The sequence below is a fragment of the Callithrix jacchus genome, chromosome X (genome assembly GCF_049354715.1).
Source record: "Callithrix jacchus isolate 240 chromosome X, calJac240_pri, whole genome shotgun sequence".
NCBI classification, from domain to species: domain Eukaryota; kingdom Metazoa; phylum Chordata; class Mammalia; order Primates; family Cebidae; genus Callithrix; species Callithrix jacchus.
Genome location: NC_133524.1, coordinates 83,242,097 through 83,258,683, shown reverse-complemented (window position 1 = coordinate 83,258,683; position 16,587 = coordinate 83,242,097).

Genomic DNA, 16,587 nt, shown 5'->3' with positions numbered 1-16,587 from the left:
GAAGTAACAAAGACAACAATTGTTTGTGAATAACAAAATATCCAGGATAGTTACAGTTAAAAATATGACTGACAAAGTTTAATTATCTCCGTGGTTTACAATAATTTTACCCTTAATTATGATTGATAGCATATACTTAGACATTAGAATTTTAGAAGTCTCATACAATTTTGGAACATATGTTAGTATTATGCACTAAAATATAACTTAAAGAAGATTGGACAACATTTTGGCAATCCCATGTAACTAAACATGTCAGAAAATCTTGTTCACCGCTTTTCTGGATGTTTCAAGGGGACTCTGAGCCATCTAGAAAGCCAGCCATCAAGAAAGACAATTTTGAAACTTGAAGTTTGATTTTGGGGAGCCTGTTAAATGTTAGAGGTTAAAAAAAACTTGATGTTATGAAATAGAATTCCAGATTACCATAATTGTTTATTTTGCCAAAATGATGACTCAAAAGACAGAAACCTTTTATTTATTTATTTATTTATTTTTGAGGCAGAGTCTCGCTCTGTTGCCCAGGCTGGAATGCAATGGCACAATCTCAGCTCACTGTAACCTCTGCCTCCCGGGTTCAAGCAATTCTCCTGCCTCAGCATTCTGAGTAGCTGGGATTATAGGTGCACACCACCATACCCAGCTAATTTTTTTATTTTTAGTAGAGATGGGGTTTCACCATGTTGGTCAGGCTGGTCTTGAACTCCTGACCTTCTGATATGCCTGCCTCGGCCTCCCAAAGTGCTGGGATAACAGGGGGGAGCCACCATGCCCGGCTGACAAAAACCTTTCGTTAGCCTTTACTATTACATGAAAATCCTGTTTAAAGCCAAATTTTACCTTTGCACTAGTTTATTAATGTTAACCCCAATTTTTAATAAAACATCATAGAAAATTCTTTTTAATCTTAACAAATTTGACCATGAGATGAAATCTTTGCAAACCCCTTTTGATAAAGAGAAGATTAGCATCTTAAGACAACCTTGCTGTGTTTTTATTTCAATGCTCAATTTATAACAAGACCATATAATACCCTTTTGAATGTAATGTTTACACACAGGATTTTGCGAGATTAATTTTCACAAGCTTTCTATAACTGGCTTAAACCTCTAGCTTTATTTTATTAAATCTAAGATAATTCCTCATCTCTGGGTAATATTTACTTTCCCGAGCTTTCTTATAATCTTTTACTAAAAAAACACATTTTACTGTTTTTATATGCCTTGCATGTAAGATTGTTTAGTGGTCTCAAATACATGTTACACTGTTTTACTTTTGGTAGAAAACCTGGTTAGTAAGCTATTTCAATTATGTAAATGATTTCAACTACTATGTGGAGGTTTGGAGCCTAGGACCCAGACATAAGTGCAGATAAGGTCTAACTCTTCCCAACATCTAACTCCATGTGCCCCAGGCCTTACCAATATGTAAAGTAGGCAATATACAACCTCGGAACATTTAGCAAACCTGGTACCTAAGTTGTATAAGTTAGACCACCTATTTGCATTTTAACAACATTTGCATTTTACCAATACTCCTTAAGACTATTTTTATTTCTTTAAGATTAAAGTAATGTGAACTAAAATATATTTGATTCAAGCATTTATTTTTCTTTAAACCAATCAATTAGAGCTCTTTTTATGTATATTACAAAGAGCACATACATAGCAACAAAAACAGATGGAAGATTCAGCACTTGTAAGATTTTTTATTTGCCAGTTTTTTAGTTGGATTACTGCCTTCAAGGTGGAGCTTTTGGAGGAAAAGGGCCAGAATAGCATGCATTTTTAGGGCCTAATAAGCAGGCACAGCTGAAGGTAAAAGATCCCCAAAATTAAGCATGCTATTTTATACTGGATCTTGGAACCCCAAAAGGAGGAAGATACTATGGGAGAAGACAGTGCTATGCTTCTACCATGCATTTCATTGCAAGGCAACCCAAAGCCAATTGGCTTATTTTGTAATCAGCCCATCCCCCATGGGAGTCTCATCTCTTAGTGTGGGGTGGGGATGTTTCCAGATCTTTTAGGTGACCAAGAGCATGCTTCTCTAATTCATATGTGCAGAGTTAAGTATTCCTCCATAACTACAATTAACCATTCCTGAAAATATATATTTCCTACCTCATTATTACACACCAAAGCTCTCTCATAATGTAAAGTAATTTGATAACCTCAAAACTCAAAACTGTCAGATAACACAATGCAAAACAGAACAGAGCCTTTGATTTTTAGAGGGAACTATTTGCTTTTAATTCCTGGGGTTTCATGGGGAAAACAGAGGTTTTTTTCCCAAGGAGTCCCAGGCTACTAGAAGTTATCTTAGGGCCTCTCTTGTGCACATTGAGAGTTGCAAGATGCTCAATTGTGGTGGCTCACACCTGTAATACCAACACTTTGGGAGGTTGAGGAAGGTGAATCACTATGTTAGGAGTTTGAGACCAGCCTGGCCAACGTGGTGAAACCCCATCTCTACTAAAAATAAAAATATTAGCTGGGTGTGGTAGCATATGCCTGTAATTTGGAAGACTGAGGCAGGAGAATTGCTTGAACCCAAAAGGCAGAGGTTGCAGTGAGCAGACATTGTGTCATTGCACTCCAGCCTGGGTGACAGAGCAAGCCTCCATCTCAAAAAAAAAAAAAAAAAAAAAAAAAAGAGTGGTAAGACAAAAAAAAAAAATGGAGAAAAATAATTCAGTTGACTGAAAATAAGAAAAAACTTTTCCAGTAAAACAAGATCCAAGAAGAGAAAAACATAAAGATCTTTTAAATATACCTATAACTTGAATATACCCTTTTAATTAAGCTAAGCACTCTTTAAGAAAATTCTTTTAAATCCCTTGTTACTCTATTTTAGCCATCCTGAGAGTTTAAGATTTTTGGCTTTTGAGCTTTAAAAAAAGTAACCTAACAGTTGAAACCAACAAACCATAATTAGGTTATGATTTAAACGTGAGTGAATGAGGTATTTTCAAAGAGGTGATAAAGCAGGTTTTGAAACTGTCATTGCCAAATTGTGACTGAGATAGTGAAAGAGATCCGACCCAACCAATTTTATTTTGTTTTCAGCCCCCAAGCTTGCCCATCCCAGGGTGTAAGACAAACCAACATTGGGAGGAGCCTGGTTTACAGTTTACAGTCCAAAACAAAAGTGAAAACAGCCCCTTCCTAAGACCTGCTTCCCTTTCGCCGGGGAACAGACCAAGAAACTAGCCACAAGATTAGAAACCATGGCTCAGGAATCATGTAGGTGGAGTCTATAAGATTTTGATTCTCTCTTAAGTGCTCTCAGGATCAGTGCTTAAGATATTTTGTAAACCTTGCCCTTGATGGATTAGCTTGCCCCACCCAGATTTATGAACTAACTTATCTGATTTTATGATCCTCACCCAAAAACTGACTTAGCACAAGAAAACAGCGGCCATTGTAAAATGGCAGAAACTAGAACAAAGTATTGCCACATAGATACAGGTCATTTTGCAAGGGACATGAAACAAGATGGAGACTTGTTGCCGTGTTTGTTATTAACCATTTTGTTGGGCTGGCTTGAACAGCATGTTTATTGGGTCTTATGCCTGTGTCCTAACCTAAGGTACCCTTTCTTTTGACAGAACCATGCAGAAAGACACACAAAGTACACCAGATTGGCTATGCCTTAAGACCAACCTCACAAATCTTTTTTTCATTAATTAAAACTTAATGTAAACAATGATCTTTATTATTATTATCAGTTTGCAGAGGGAGAGAGAAGCCAAAAACCCGACTCGTAAGAAATTTTTACCCTTTTGCCAGCGTGTCAGACTTCTGGGATCCCTTCCCCATAGCTCAACTCTAAGCCAAGCATTCTAAGGTTTGGAAATTTAACTTTTCCCAGATTGGAAGAGCATTATAAAAGGAGATAGAAGCCATTTGAAACCATGAAAGAAGGAAAAATATCATAGAAAAGTCTGGGGGTTCCAATTAGGGTAGTCAAGAGGTACTGCCTCTCTTTCTATTGGGAATTTGTTTCCCCTATTTCTTTACCTTCCCGATTTTCTCTTTTCCCTTTTGGTCTACTGTAGGAGCGATATTGTTCATCTCTGAAATTCTCTCCTGATTGCAGAGCTGCCTGTTTTCAGCTGTAGTTAGAGTTTAGCTTAGGAGCAGCCTTAAATCCCTTCATGAGAGATCAAACACCTGAGTTAAATTTTGGGAAGCTTCTATATACTTATCAGGATCATTAGAAAATTGGCCTAAATCTCCCTTTATTTAACTAAGGTCCTGTAATGAGAAGGAAACTCAGGGGGTCCTGAATAAGGGGGATTCTCAGATGGTTCCCCTGGAAGTTGCTTCTTTAATTTTTGAGAATCATTCTCTACAGGCCTGCCTGATATGACTGCTAAAAGAGCTGGGTGGATTGTGTAATGCTTGCAAAAGTCTAGTAAGAAGGCCATACCCTTGTGCAAAAGAAAATGGGCCACTTTTTCTTCAAAGTTTCAGGATCAAAAGAGTCTGTGTGCTTCAGAATGCATTCCAGGAGTGCAAGCTGAAGATGCCTGTTACCCATCTAGAAACAGAAGTGAGAAAAAGGCAATCCTTTAGTCTCCTTCCTTTTTGTGTGACCCAGTGTGTAGAGGAAGACAGTGGGGGCATTTTCCTTGCTGTTTTCCCTCCATGGTTTTTGGGTACTGGCACCTTGTTAAATGTGCTGCCCATGGTTGCAGGCATGAACCCCAGCCATGAAACCAGAGGAACTAAGCAATTAGAATTAGTCATTCTCACCCACGTGGCTCTGGTCATCTGCCTGTGATTTCCCTTTGACTTCTTAAACTTGTGTGACCTACCTGACTCCCTGAAAAATGGATCTCAGGAAAGACTATGTGATAGTTGCATTTCCCTCCTTAATGGAGGAAGTGTGCTGGTTTGAACTCTGTATCCTGCTTTTACGGCCTGTGCTAAAGCATTTACCCTTAGAGAATGGTCCTGGTTAACTTCTGAATTTAAAATCCCCTTACTAATTAAGTACCATTTAAATTGGAGGCAGAATAGATGCCTTAAACACATAGGGACAGAACGGCCATTTTCCCGCTGATGGGACAGTATCAAGACTAAAATTTGGTTCCAGAGGACATTTTACTCCTAACTGTTGAAGGTATCGTTTCCCTGTTCACAGAAGCAGCATAAAGCCTTGTCTCTAGTAGAGGGGCAAGAAAAGGGAAAATTGGGAAGCTGAAGTGTTTTGGAGGATGAACACTGTGCCTCATGGAGAGGATCTCTATTCCACTAGGTGGTGGTGTTGACCTTGAAATGCCACGTACTCTCTAGACCAAGGGCAGAGTGACCTTGAAATGTCATGTGTTCTCTAGACCAAGGGCAGAGAGTGACGCTCATTGTGGTAGGTGGGGACCCTCTGTTTCTGGAAAATCACAAAGATGCCTTCCCTTGAGCTATATCCTTGGTTACTAAGATGTTCCCTCATCTTGCCAAGCAAGATTACTTCCCTGAATTTGCATACACAGAGAGGTTAAGAGATACGGCAGTCACAAACAGGAAAGGAGAAAATTAAGATAGGGAAGGGGAAGATGCTTTTGCCAACATCCCATTAAAGGCGGTTAAAGGCTGGGGTCAGTCCAGAAGCCTTTTGATAACACTGGGTGGGGGTGGGTGGGGTGTAGCATCAGCCAGAAATCCTCAGTTGCCCCAGGACTTCTTCAGCCCCAGGTGACAGCTAAGTCCTCTATGAAAGGAAGCTGGTTCAAACATGGCCAACATGACCATCAATCCATTGGTGCTGGGAAATTCTCCATGTTCTCCCCAGTAAGCCTGTCCCCCAATTATTGTAAGGCTGGCAGCCATGCTAATCATTTTTAGATGACTGAAAGGAGCCCAGTATTTGGTTTGATTTGGTTCTAAAATGGAGGCCAAAGGTTCAAAGTGAAATGACAGAGTTGAAGTCTGCTCCTTTATTCACTGTTCAATGAATTCACCTTGGTATCCTGAACAAGCCCCCAATATAAAGCAACTACGTTTTCTAGGGTATATACCTTGGGGTTTGTTGTCTTGTGCTAGGAAAATTTAGTACACGGACACACATGAGGAGTTTAGGAGCAGAGGTTTAATAGGCAGAAGAGAAGAGAAAGAGTAACAGCTCTCTCTATAGAGAGGGGTGTCTGAGCAGAAAGAACTAGTGGGTGGTGGAGGTGCCAGATCTTATAGTTAGTTTTGAGGAGGCGGTGTCTGATTTACATGGGACTCACAGATTGGTTTAATCAGGTATGATGTTTAAGTAGCACGTGAGGAATGCTGACTGCCCCACCCTACTCTTATTATGCAAATGAACTCTCCCATTGACTGGTGCCATCTTGTCTGCTCCTTACTGTACATGTGGCTGATAAGGAGAAGGGAAGTTGGGGCCACTATTTTGAACATGATTAGCACAACTGCTGGTGTCTATGTCTGCAGCTCGATTTTACAGGCTGTTTTTTGTTAGAAAAGAAAATAATTTGGGGCTGCTTTTCATTAAAAGGAAAATCTTACTGAAGACATCTGTACCCTCACTATCTGCCTAAGTAATTTTTTCTTAGTAGCTTGCTACAAATATCATTGAATATGTAGATTGGGTTTGGCAGTATGGCTATTTTAAGAATATTGATTCTTTTACCAATGAACATGGAATGGGTTTTCATTTGTATCAACTCTGATTTCTTTGAGCAATGTTTTCTAACTCTCGTTATAGACATTTTTCATTTTTCTGTTTAACTGTGTTTCTAGGTATTTTATCCTTTTTGTGTCTTTTGTGAATGGAACTGTGTTCTTGATTTGGCTTTCAGCTTGGATATTGTTGCTGTATAGATGTGCTACTGATTTTTGTACATTAACTTTCTATCCTGAAACTTTGCTGAGCTTTTTATTAGATCAAAAAGAGCTTTTGGACAGATATTATGGGATTTTTTTAAGTAAATAATCATATCATCTGCAAAGATATTTTGACTTCCTGTATTCTAATTTGGATGTGTTTTAATTCTTTCTCTTGCCTGATTTCTCTTGCTAAGACTTCCAGTATTGGTGAGAGAGGGCAAGCTTGTCTTCTGCTAGTTTTCAAGGGGAATTATTTCAGGTTGTGCCCATGCAGTATGATGTTTGTTGTGGGTTTGTCATAGATGGCTTCATTAATTTGAAGTATGATGAACTGAATTCTCATGAGAATAAATGCTATTGAGTCTCATATATTTTTCTATTATTGGAAACGTGAAATAGCTCATCTCACATGCATAAATTGTCTTATTTATAAAACTTTGTGTCTACAATAAAGAAGGGAGGGAGAGTAAGAGAAATGAAATGAAGCACATGTGTATGTAAATGTATAACTGTAAAGGGGTAGGATTGGTGGAAAAGGGACACTGGTTCTATAATCAGCATGTTACCACTAAGGGATTTTTTATGGATGAATGGGAGAAGCCTTTGAAGTTTCTGGGATTATGGAGGAGTCATGCCTTTCTAATAAGAAAGCAATACAAGGAGAAAGAAATTCAATTTTATTCCTTCTCTTCCAGAGTTAAGGTATTGTGAGCAGAGTATCATAGTGTGATTTAAAGTACTCAGAATATAGATGAGGATGTGCCAGAATCTGGAAGGATATCTTTAGTTTCTGAAATGGCTGGGGGAAACAAAAACAACTAGAGCTTTAAGAAAAGTAAGAGAGTTTGGAACACTAGTAACAGTATAGAATGCCAGGAAGCTGATATAAGTGTGTTCCCTAACTTTTTGGTTCTTAAGAGTGAGATAATGAGCATTCAAAAGAGTAGGGTTTTGGTTAAAATGGGAAATTTTGATCTTTCATTAATTATATATGGACATTACTTGTTATAGCCTATTTTTGTTCAAATAGTTTTTAAAAATAAATTTGCATTAAGATCTAAGAAAGGGAGATTCTATATGTCTTTTTAAAATAGAAGCTATTTCCAGAACTGCTGAAAGAGATGTGTGTGTGTGTGTGTGTGTGTGTGTGTGTGTGTGTGTATCCAGGAGCATAGGTCTGGTAGTGTAAGTGAAGCAGATAGAAACGTTAGTCGAAGATAAGGTATGTTATACAATTTCAGTTTCATGAAAGGAAATCCAACTGAGACTAGTTTAAAGAAGAGAGAAATCTTGTTTGTAGAGTTGGAAAGTTCAGAGCTTCAAGCAGAACTGATGCCACACCCTCAAAGAATGGCTTTCTCTTTCCTTTATTCTGATTTCTTCATTGTGCTTTAACCTCTGGAAAAATTTCTTCCCACAGTGGTAGCAGGTACAGGCTTAAATTATATCTCTTAAATTGCGGAGACAGAAAGAAATTTGTAAGCACCAACAAGAGTCCTAGAAACTTCCCTCATTGAGGAACTTAGGTCACTTGCTCATTCCTGGAGTGAACATTTTGGCCAAGAAGGTGGGATACTCCTATTTGAAAAGTCTGAGTCATCTTATCTCTCCTATGGTCAGAGAGAGCAGTCAGCGCAACAAGAAGTTTCAGTTACCGGAGGAGGAATGAGGTGGGAGAGGAGCATGTTGAGCAGACAAAATTATAGCTAACAAAAGACTACCGGCAACATTTCCAAACTGATGATATGTGGGCACACATGAATGTAGCAAAACTCAAAGTAAATAACTTCAATCATAATTGTCCGGATATTTTGTGTAAAAGCATAGCTGAGATGTTTTGCCATTTAAAAAAAAATCAGCTTTTATTCTTATATTAAGCTTTCTCCATTGTAGTCTTTAGACAAACTGTATCAGAATTACTTGAGGATGCTTATTTAATAATGCAATTTCCTGGGTTCTACCCTAAACCTCTTGAAGCAGAATCTGGATTGTTGGTGAGGAATCTATACCAACTTAGGTAATTATTATGTGCACTGAAGTTCCAGAATCATGCCCATTTGTTATTTAGACAAGTTAGATTTTTTTTTTAGACAGGGTCTCACTTCGTCACCCAGGCTGGAGTGCAGTGATGTGATCTCAGCTCATTGCCTCCACCTCATAGACTCAACCGATCCTCCTGCCTCAGCCCCCTAAGTTGGTGGGACTACAGGCTGGCTAATTTTTGTATTTTTGTAGAGACGGGGTTTCACTGTATTGCCCAGGCTGGTCTTGGACTCCTGAGCTCAGGCAATTCTCCAGCCTTGGCCTCCCATAATGCTAGGATTACAGGTGTGAGCCTCCATGCAATCTTAAATTTTAATACCAGGAGAAGTCATTGTGTTTGGGTTTGTAATTAGTATTGTTATCCAGTCAATACCATTATTGCTGCTCAACAGATACTTGATTTACTGAGTAATCATATCCAACTAGTTCAGACTAATTAGTTGGAAGTTCAAGACTTATTGAAAATTCAAAGCTATAAGTTATTTAAAAAAAGAAAAGGGAGATGGCTGACTAGACACAGCCAGGTGAAACTGAACCACCACGGAGAGACCAAGATGACTGGTTCACTCCTAACAGATATTCAGAGATAAGATATGGAAAATAGAGGGAAGACGCAGCAGCTAGTCTGAAGGGGGAAGAAGCTGGGAACCCTGAAAAGGGCTACCCCACACCAGGACTTGTTTCTGGCCCCCAATGACCCCCAGGAAGGGGTGAGTTGAAATGGCAAGGAGCAATTCATTCTTGCCATGGGCCTCTGGAATCCCAGCAGGATGAGACCCCTCAACCACTATGAACACTAAAGTTCGCAGGGAGAGCTGCTTAGAGAAGTGGTAGGGGCAGCACGCCAGTTGAGGAGCCCAGAGGGTTTTGTGTGGGAGCATCTGTAGCAGCATGTGGCCAGGAAAGTCCATCTCCTTAGGCTCTATTTGTTCCTTTAGCTTTAGGGGAACTGTTACGCCTGAACTCTTCAGGGCCATATTGCGGGGTCAGTCAGACCTGAGCACCCCTTGATCTTCTGGCCTCTCCCTGGGCCCTAGCCTGGCTAGGCCTGCTTGCACGGTAGCCTTGAGTGCCCTGGGGGCCTGTTTCATAGCTTCTATGCTGATGGGCTGTTTCTGATCAGTGGAGAGCTCCAGCAAGATGGCCCTCACAGCCATACACTGGCCTACCCACTCATTTCTCACACCACAGTTTCCTCTGGGCTCACAGCAATCCCCACATTACTTTGTTATTGGATGTGTGCATGCGCAGGTTTTGCCTTCCTTGATCTGCCAGTATGCATGTATGCAGTTACCTTCCCTTGCCTTGCTGTGGTGGATTCACTCCACTTCCTGCGGCCCCTGCTGGACTGCTATTGCAGTCACAGCCTTGGCACGCACAGAGCCAGCCAACCCTACCCCCTCCAGTGCCACTCTCTTGTACCAACACTGCAATGGCAGTAAAACTAGGCACAGAGAACAGCAACCACTTCGCCAGCCTGAGCAACCACTCTTGCCTGTGGCACACAGAGAGTGCACACAGACCTGTGCCCACCAATGCTCTGCCCCTGTGCTAACACCACCACCAGGGTGACTGTGTGCACACTTGACAGCAGCCCCTCCCCATCACCACCCAGCTGTGCTGTCTCTGTTACTGTGGTGAATGCTGGGAAAGAGGTAGGCACCCTGGCACCCACTAGCACCCTGCTGCCGCTGAAGATTGTGCACCCCAATGGGCTACCTCTGCCACTGCTGCTGGCATATGTGAATAGAGTATAGAATTTGCTGACACCACACTATAAAACGGTTTGCCTGGCCAGACGCAGTGGCTCACACCTGTAATCCCAGTACTTTGGAAGGCCGAGACGGGTGGATCACGAGGTCAAGGGATCAAGACCATCCTGGCCAACATGGTGAAACCCCGTCTCTACTAAAACTACAAACATTAACCAGGTGTGGTGACACGTGCCTGTGGTATCAGCTACTTGGGAGGCTAGGCAGAAGAATCGCTTGAACCCAGGAGGTGGAGGTTGCAGTGAGCCGAGATTATGCCACTGCACTCCAGCCTGGCAACAGAGCAAGACTCTGTCTCAAAAAAAATAAAAAACAAAAAAAACCGGTTTGACTGACAACACCCATCAGAGTGATCAGTGGTTCAGGATCAACACTGCCATGCCAATGTAGTGGTTTCCTAACACTGAGAAACAGAGAACAAAGTTGTGGACCAATACGAGTCTCTCATTATTAGAGAATACAGTCCAGGAGTTGGAAGTGCAGCATTGCTCCCCTCCCACCCAAATCTTCCAGAAATGAAGCCAATTGGCTGAATCCACTTTACACCCAATCAAACCCATAAGGTCATTAAACAGGATAAAAGAAAAAAAATTCGAAGCCCAACAACTTCAAAGATGGAAGAAACTGCAGCCCACAAAGATGGCAAAACTGACACAAGAACTCTGACAACTCAAAATGCCAGGATGCCTTCTTTCCTCCAAACAACCACACCATCTCTCCAGCAAGGGTTCTGAATCAGGATGAGATGGCTGAAATGACAGAAATAAAATTCACAATATGGATAAGAATGAAGACCATTGAGATGCAGAAATATGTTGAAACTTAATCCAAGAAAGCTAATAATCTCAATAAAATGATACAGGAGATGACAGGCAAAATAACCAGTATAGAAAAGAATGTAACCAACCTCATAGAGCTGAGAAACATGCTACAAGAATTTCATAATGCAATCACAAGTATTAACAGCAGAATAGACCAAGCTAAGTAAAGAGTTTCAGAGATTGAAGACTGGCTTTCTGAAATAAGACAGTCAGACATGAATAGAGAAGAAAAGAATCAAAATGAACAAACAGAACCTCCAAGAAATATGATATCATGTAAACAGACAAAATCTAAGACTCATTGGTATTCCTGAAAGAGATATGGAAAATGGTTCCAACTTGAGAAACACTTCAGAATATCATCCATAAGAACTTCCCCAACCTAGCTGGAGAGGCCAACATTCAAATTCAGGTACTTCATAAAAAAGATCATCCTCAAGACACATCCTCAAGACAGATTCTCCAAGGTCAAAATGATAGAAAAAATGTTAAAGGCAGTTAGACAGCAAGGTCAGGTCTCTTACAAAGGAAACACCTTGGACTAACAGTGGACATTTCAGCAGAAACTCTAAAAGCAGAATAGATTGGGGCCTATATTCAACATTCTTAAAGAAAAGAAATTCCAACCCAGGCCCAACTAAGCTTCATAAGTGAAGGAGAAATAAGATTCTTTTAAGACCAGCAAATTCTGAGGGAATCCATTACCACCAGACCTGACTTACAGGAACTCCTGAAGGAAGCACTAAATATGGAAAGAAAAGACCATTACCAGCCACTACAAAACACACTAAAATACACAGATCAATGACACCATAAAGCAGCTGCACAAACAAGTGTGCATAATCCCCAACTAACATCATAATGATAGGATCAAATACACACATGTTAGTACTAACCTTGAATGCAAATTGGCTAAATGCCCCCAATTAAAAGGCACAGAATAGTAAACTTGATAAAAAACCAAGACCCATTGGTATGCTGTCTTTAAGAGAACCATCTCATGAGTAATGACACCCATAGACTCAAAATAAAAGAATGGAAAAAAACTGCAATGCAAATGGAAAACAGAAAAAAGCATGAGGTTTCAATTCTAATTTCAGAAAAAAACAGACTTCAAACCAACAAAGCTCAAAAAGGACAGAAGAGGGCATTATATAATGGCAAAGAATTCAATTCAACAAGACTTAACTATTCTAACACAAGAGCTCCAACACAAGGGTGTTCAGACTCATAAAGTAAGTCCTTAGAGACCTTCAAAGTGACTTAGATTCCACACAATAATATTGGGAGACTTCAATATTCCACTGAAAGTATTAGATAGATCATCCACATAGAAAATTAACAAAGACATTTAATACCTGAACCCAGGACTGTATCAAATGGACCTGATAGACATCTACAGAATTCTCCATTCAAAAGTAACAGAATATACATTATTCTCCCCACCACACAGCACATACTCCTAAATCAACCACATACTCAGGCACAAAACACTCATCAGCAAAGCAAAAGAACTGAAATCATAACAGTATATCTCTTGGAACATAGTGCAGTATTATTAGAAATCAAGACTAAGAAATTGGCTAAAAATTATACAATTACACGGAAATTGAATAACTGCCTTCCAAATTACATTTGGGTAAATACTGAAATTGAGGCAGGAATCAAGAAGTTCTTTGAGACTAATGAGAAAAAGATACAATGTATTAGAATCTCTGGGACATAGCTAAGGCAGTGTTAAGAGGAAAACTAATAGCGCTAAATGACCACATAAAAAAGCTAGAAAGAGCTCAATTTAAGAAACTAACATCACCCCCCAAAAAACCCCCAAAAACAAAAACAAAACAAAACAAAAACAAACCAACCTAAAAGCAAACCAACCTCAAAGCTAAGCAGAAGAAAGGAAATAACCAAATGGGAGCTGAACTATAGAAGGCTGAGAAACAGAAAACCATTCAAAAGATCAATAAGACCACAGAAGAATAAAGAGAAGATCCAAATAAACACAGTTGGAAATGACAAAGAGGATATCACCACTGACCCTCACAGAAATACGAGTAACCATCAGAGTATACACCTCTATGCATATAAATTAGAAAATCTAGGAGAAATGAATAAATTGCTAGATATATACACCCTCCCAAGACCGAGGAAGAAATTGAATCCCTAAATACACCAATAATTTGAGCCCTCAAATAGAATTAGTAATAAATAGCCTCCCAACAACAACAACAACAACAAAAACCCAGGACCAGATAGATTCACAGCTGAATTCTACCAGATTTACAAAGAAGACCTAATACCATTTCTACTGAAACTATTATAAAAAATTGATTAGGAAGGACTCCTCCCTAATATATTTTATGAGTGCAGCACCATGCTGATAAAAAAAAAAAGAAACTGGGAGAGACACAACAAGAAAAGAAAAGTTCAGGACAATATTCTTGAACATTAATGCAAAAATTCTCGACAAAATACTGACAAACTGAATCCATCAGCACAACAAAAACCTTATCCACTATGATCAAGTAGGCATTATTCCTGTATTGCAAGCTTGTTACAACACACTAAAATCATTAAATGTGATTCATCACATTAACAGAACTAAAGACAAAAGCCACATGATTTGCTACATGAGACACTAATGTAGAAAAAAATAAACATGAGGCTGGACGCGGTGGCTCAAGCCTGTAATTCCAGCACTTTGGGGGGTCGAGGTGGGTGGACCATGAGGTCAACAGATCGAGACCATCCTGGTCAACATGGTGAAACCCTGTCTCTACTAAAAATACAAAAATTAGCTGGGCACGGTGGCGCGTGCCTGTAATCCCAACTACTCAGGAGGCTGAGGCAGGAGAATTGCCTGAACCCAGGAAGTGGAGGTTGCAGTGAGCCGAGATCGCACCATTGCACTCCAGCCTGGGTAACAAGCGTGAAACTCCGTCTCAAAAAACAAAACAAAAACAAAACAAAACAAATACATGATTATCTCAATAGAGGCAGAAACAGCTTTCAACAAAACTCAACACCCCTTGATGTTAAGAAATCTCAATAACTAGGTATTGAGGAAACATACCTCAAAATAATAAGAGCCACCTATGACAAACTCACAGCTAACATCATCCTGAATGGACAAAAGCTGGAAGCATTCTCCTTGAAAACTGACACAGGACAAGGATGCCCTCTCTCACTACTCCCATTTAACATAGTATTTGAATTTCTCACCACAGCAAACAGGCAAGAGAAAGAAATATAAAAGCCATCCAAATAGGAAGAAAGGAAGTCAAACTATCCCTGTTTGCAGATGACATTATCCTATACCTAGAAAACCCCATAGTCTTGGCCTAAAAGTCCCTTAAGCTAATAAACAATTTCAGCAGTCTCAGAATATGACATCAACATACAATAATATTTCTATACACCAACAACAGTCAACATAGAGCTGAATCAGGAATGCAATACAATTTATATTTGCACAAAATGAATAAAGTACCTAGTAATGTATCTAACCAGAGAGGTGAAAGATCTCTAGAAGGAGAACTACAAACCACTGCTCAAAGAAATAAGAGATGACAGAAACAAATGGAAAAACATCCCGTGCTCATGAATAGGAAGTATCAATATCACTAAGACGCCATACTGCTCAAAGCAATTTATAGATTCAATGTTATTCCTGTCAAACTACTAATGACTTTCTTCAAAGAACTAGAAAAAAACTGTTTATAAGTTCATATGGAGACAAAAAAGGAACCTGAATAGTCAAGACAAAAAGAACTAAGCTGGAGGCATCACACTGTCTGACTTCAAACTATATTACAAAGATATAGTAACCAAAACAACATGTTACTAGTGCAAAAACAGACACACAGATCAATGTAACAGAATAGAGAGACCAGAAATAAGGGTACATACCTACAACTATCTGCTCTTCAACAATGCTAACAAAAACAAGCAATAGGAAAAAAAAGCCCTTCCTATTCAATAAATGGTGCTGGGATAACTGGCTAGCCATATGCAGAAAATGGAAACTGGATCCCTTCTTTACATATATCCAAATCAACTCAAGATGGGTTAAAGACTTAAATGTAAAACCCCAAATTATAAAAACCCTGGAAGACAACCTAGGCAATACCATTCTGGACATAGAACTAGGCAAATATTTCATAATAAACACACCAAAACCAATCACAATGAAAGCAAAAATTGACAAATGAAATCTAATTTAACTAAGGAATTTCTGCACAGCCAAAGAAACTATCAACAGAGTGAATAGACATCCTCAGAATGGGAGAAAAGTTTTGCAAACTATGCATCTACTAAGGTCTAATATCCAGCATCTCTAAGAAACTTAAACAAATTTTTAAGAAAAACACAAAACAACCCCATTAAAAATTGGGCAAAGGACATGAATAGACACTTTTCAAAAGAAGACATACATGCAGCCAACATGCATGTGAAAAGATGCTCAACATGATGACCATTAGAGAAATGCAAAACCACAATGAGATACCATCTCACACCAGTCAGAAAGGTTATTGTTAAAAATTCAAAAAAAGATAGTAACCAATATTGGGGAGGTTGTGGAGAAAAGGGAATGGTTATACACTGTTGGAGGGATTGTAAATCATTTCAATCATTGTGGAAAGCCTTGTGGTAATTCCTCAAAGAGCCAAAAACAAAACGACCTATTTGACCTGGCAATCTCATTACTGGGTATGTGCCCAAAGGAATATTAATAATTCTGTTATGAAGACACATGCATTTGAAAGTTCATTTCAGCACTATTCACAATAGTAAAGGCATGAAATCTACTAAAATTCCCGTCAATAGTAAACTGGATAAAGGAAATATGGTATATTTACACAATGGAATATTATGCAACCATTAAAAAGAATGAGATTATGTCCTTTGAAAGAACATGGATGGAACTGGAGGCCATTATTCTTAGAAAACTAACATAGGAACAGAAAACTAAATACCGTATGTTCTCACTTATAGGTGAGAACACATGACACATAGAGGGGAACATGAGAACACATGGACACATAGAGGGGAACAAAAAACACTTGGGAGGATGGGAGGAGGGAGAAGTTCAGGAAAAAGAACTAGACTTAA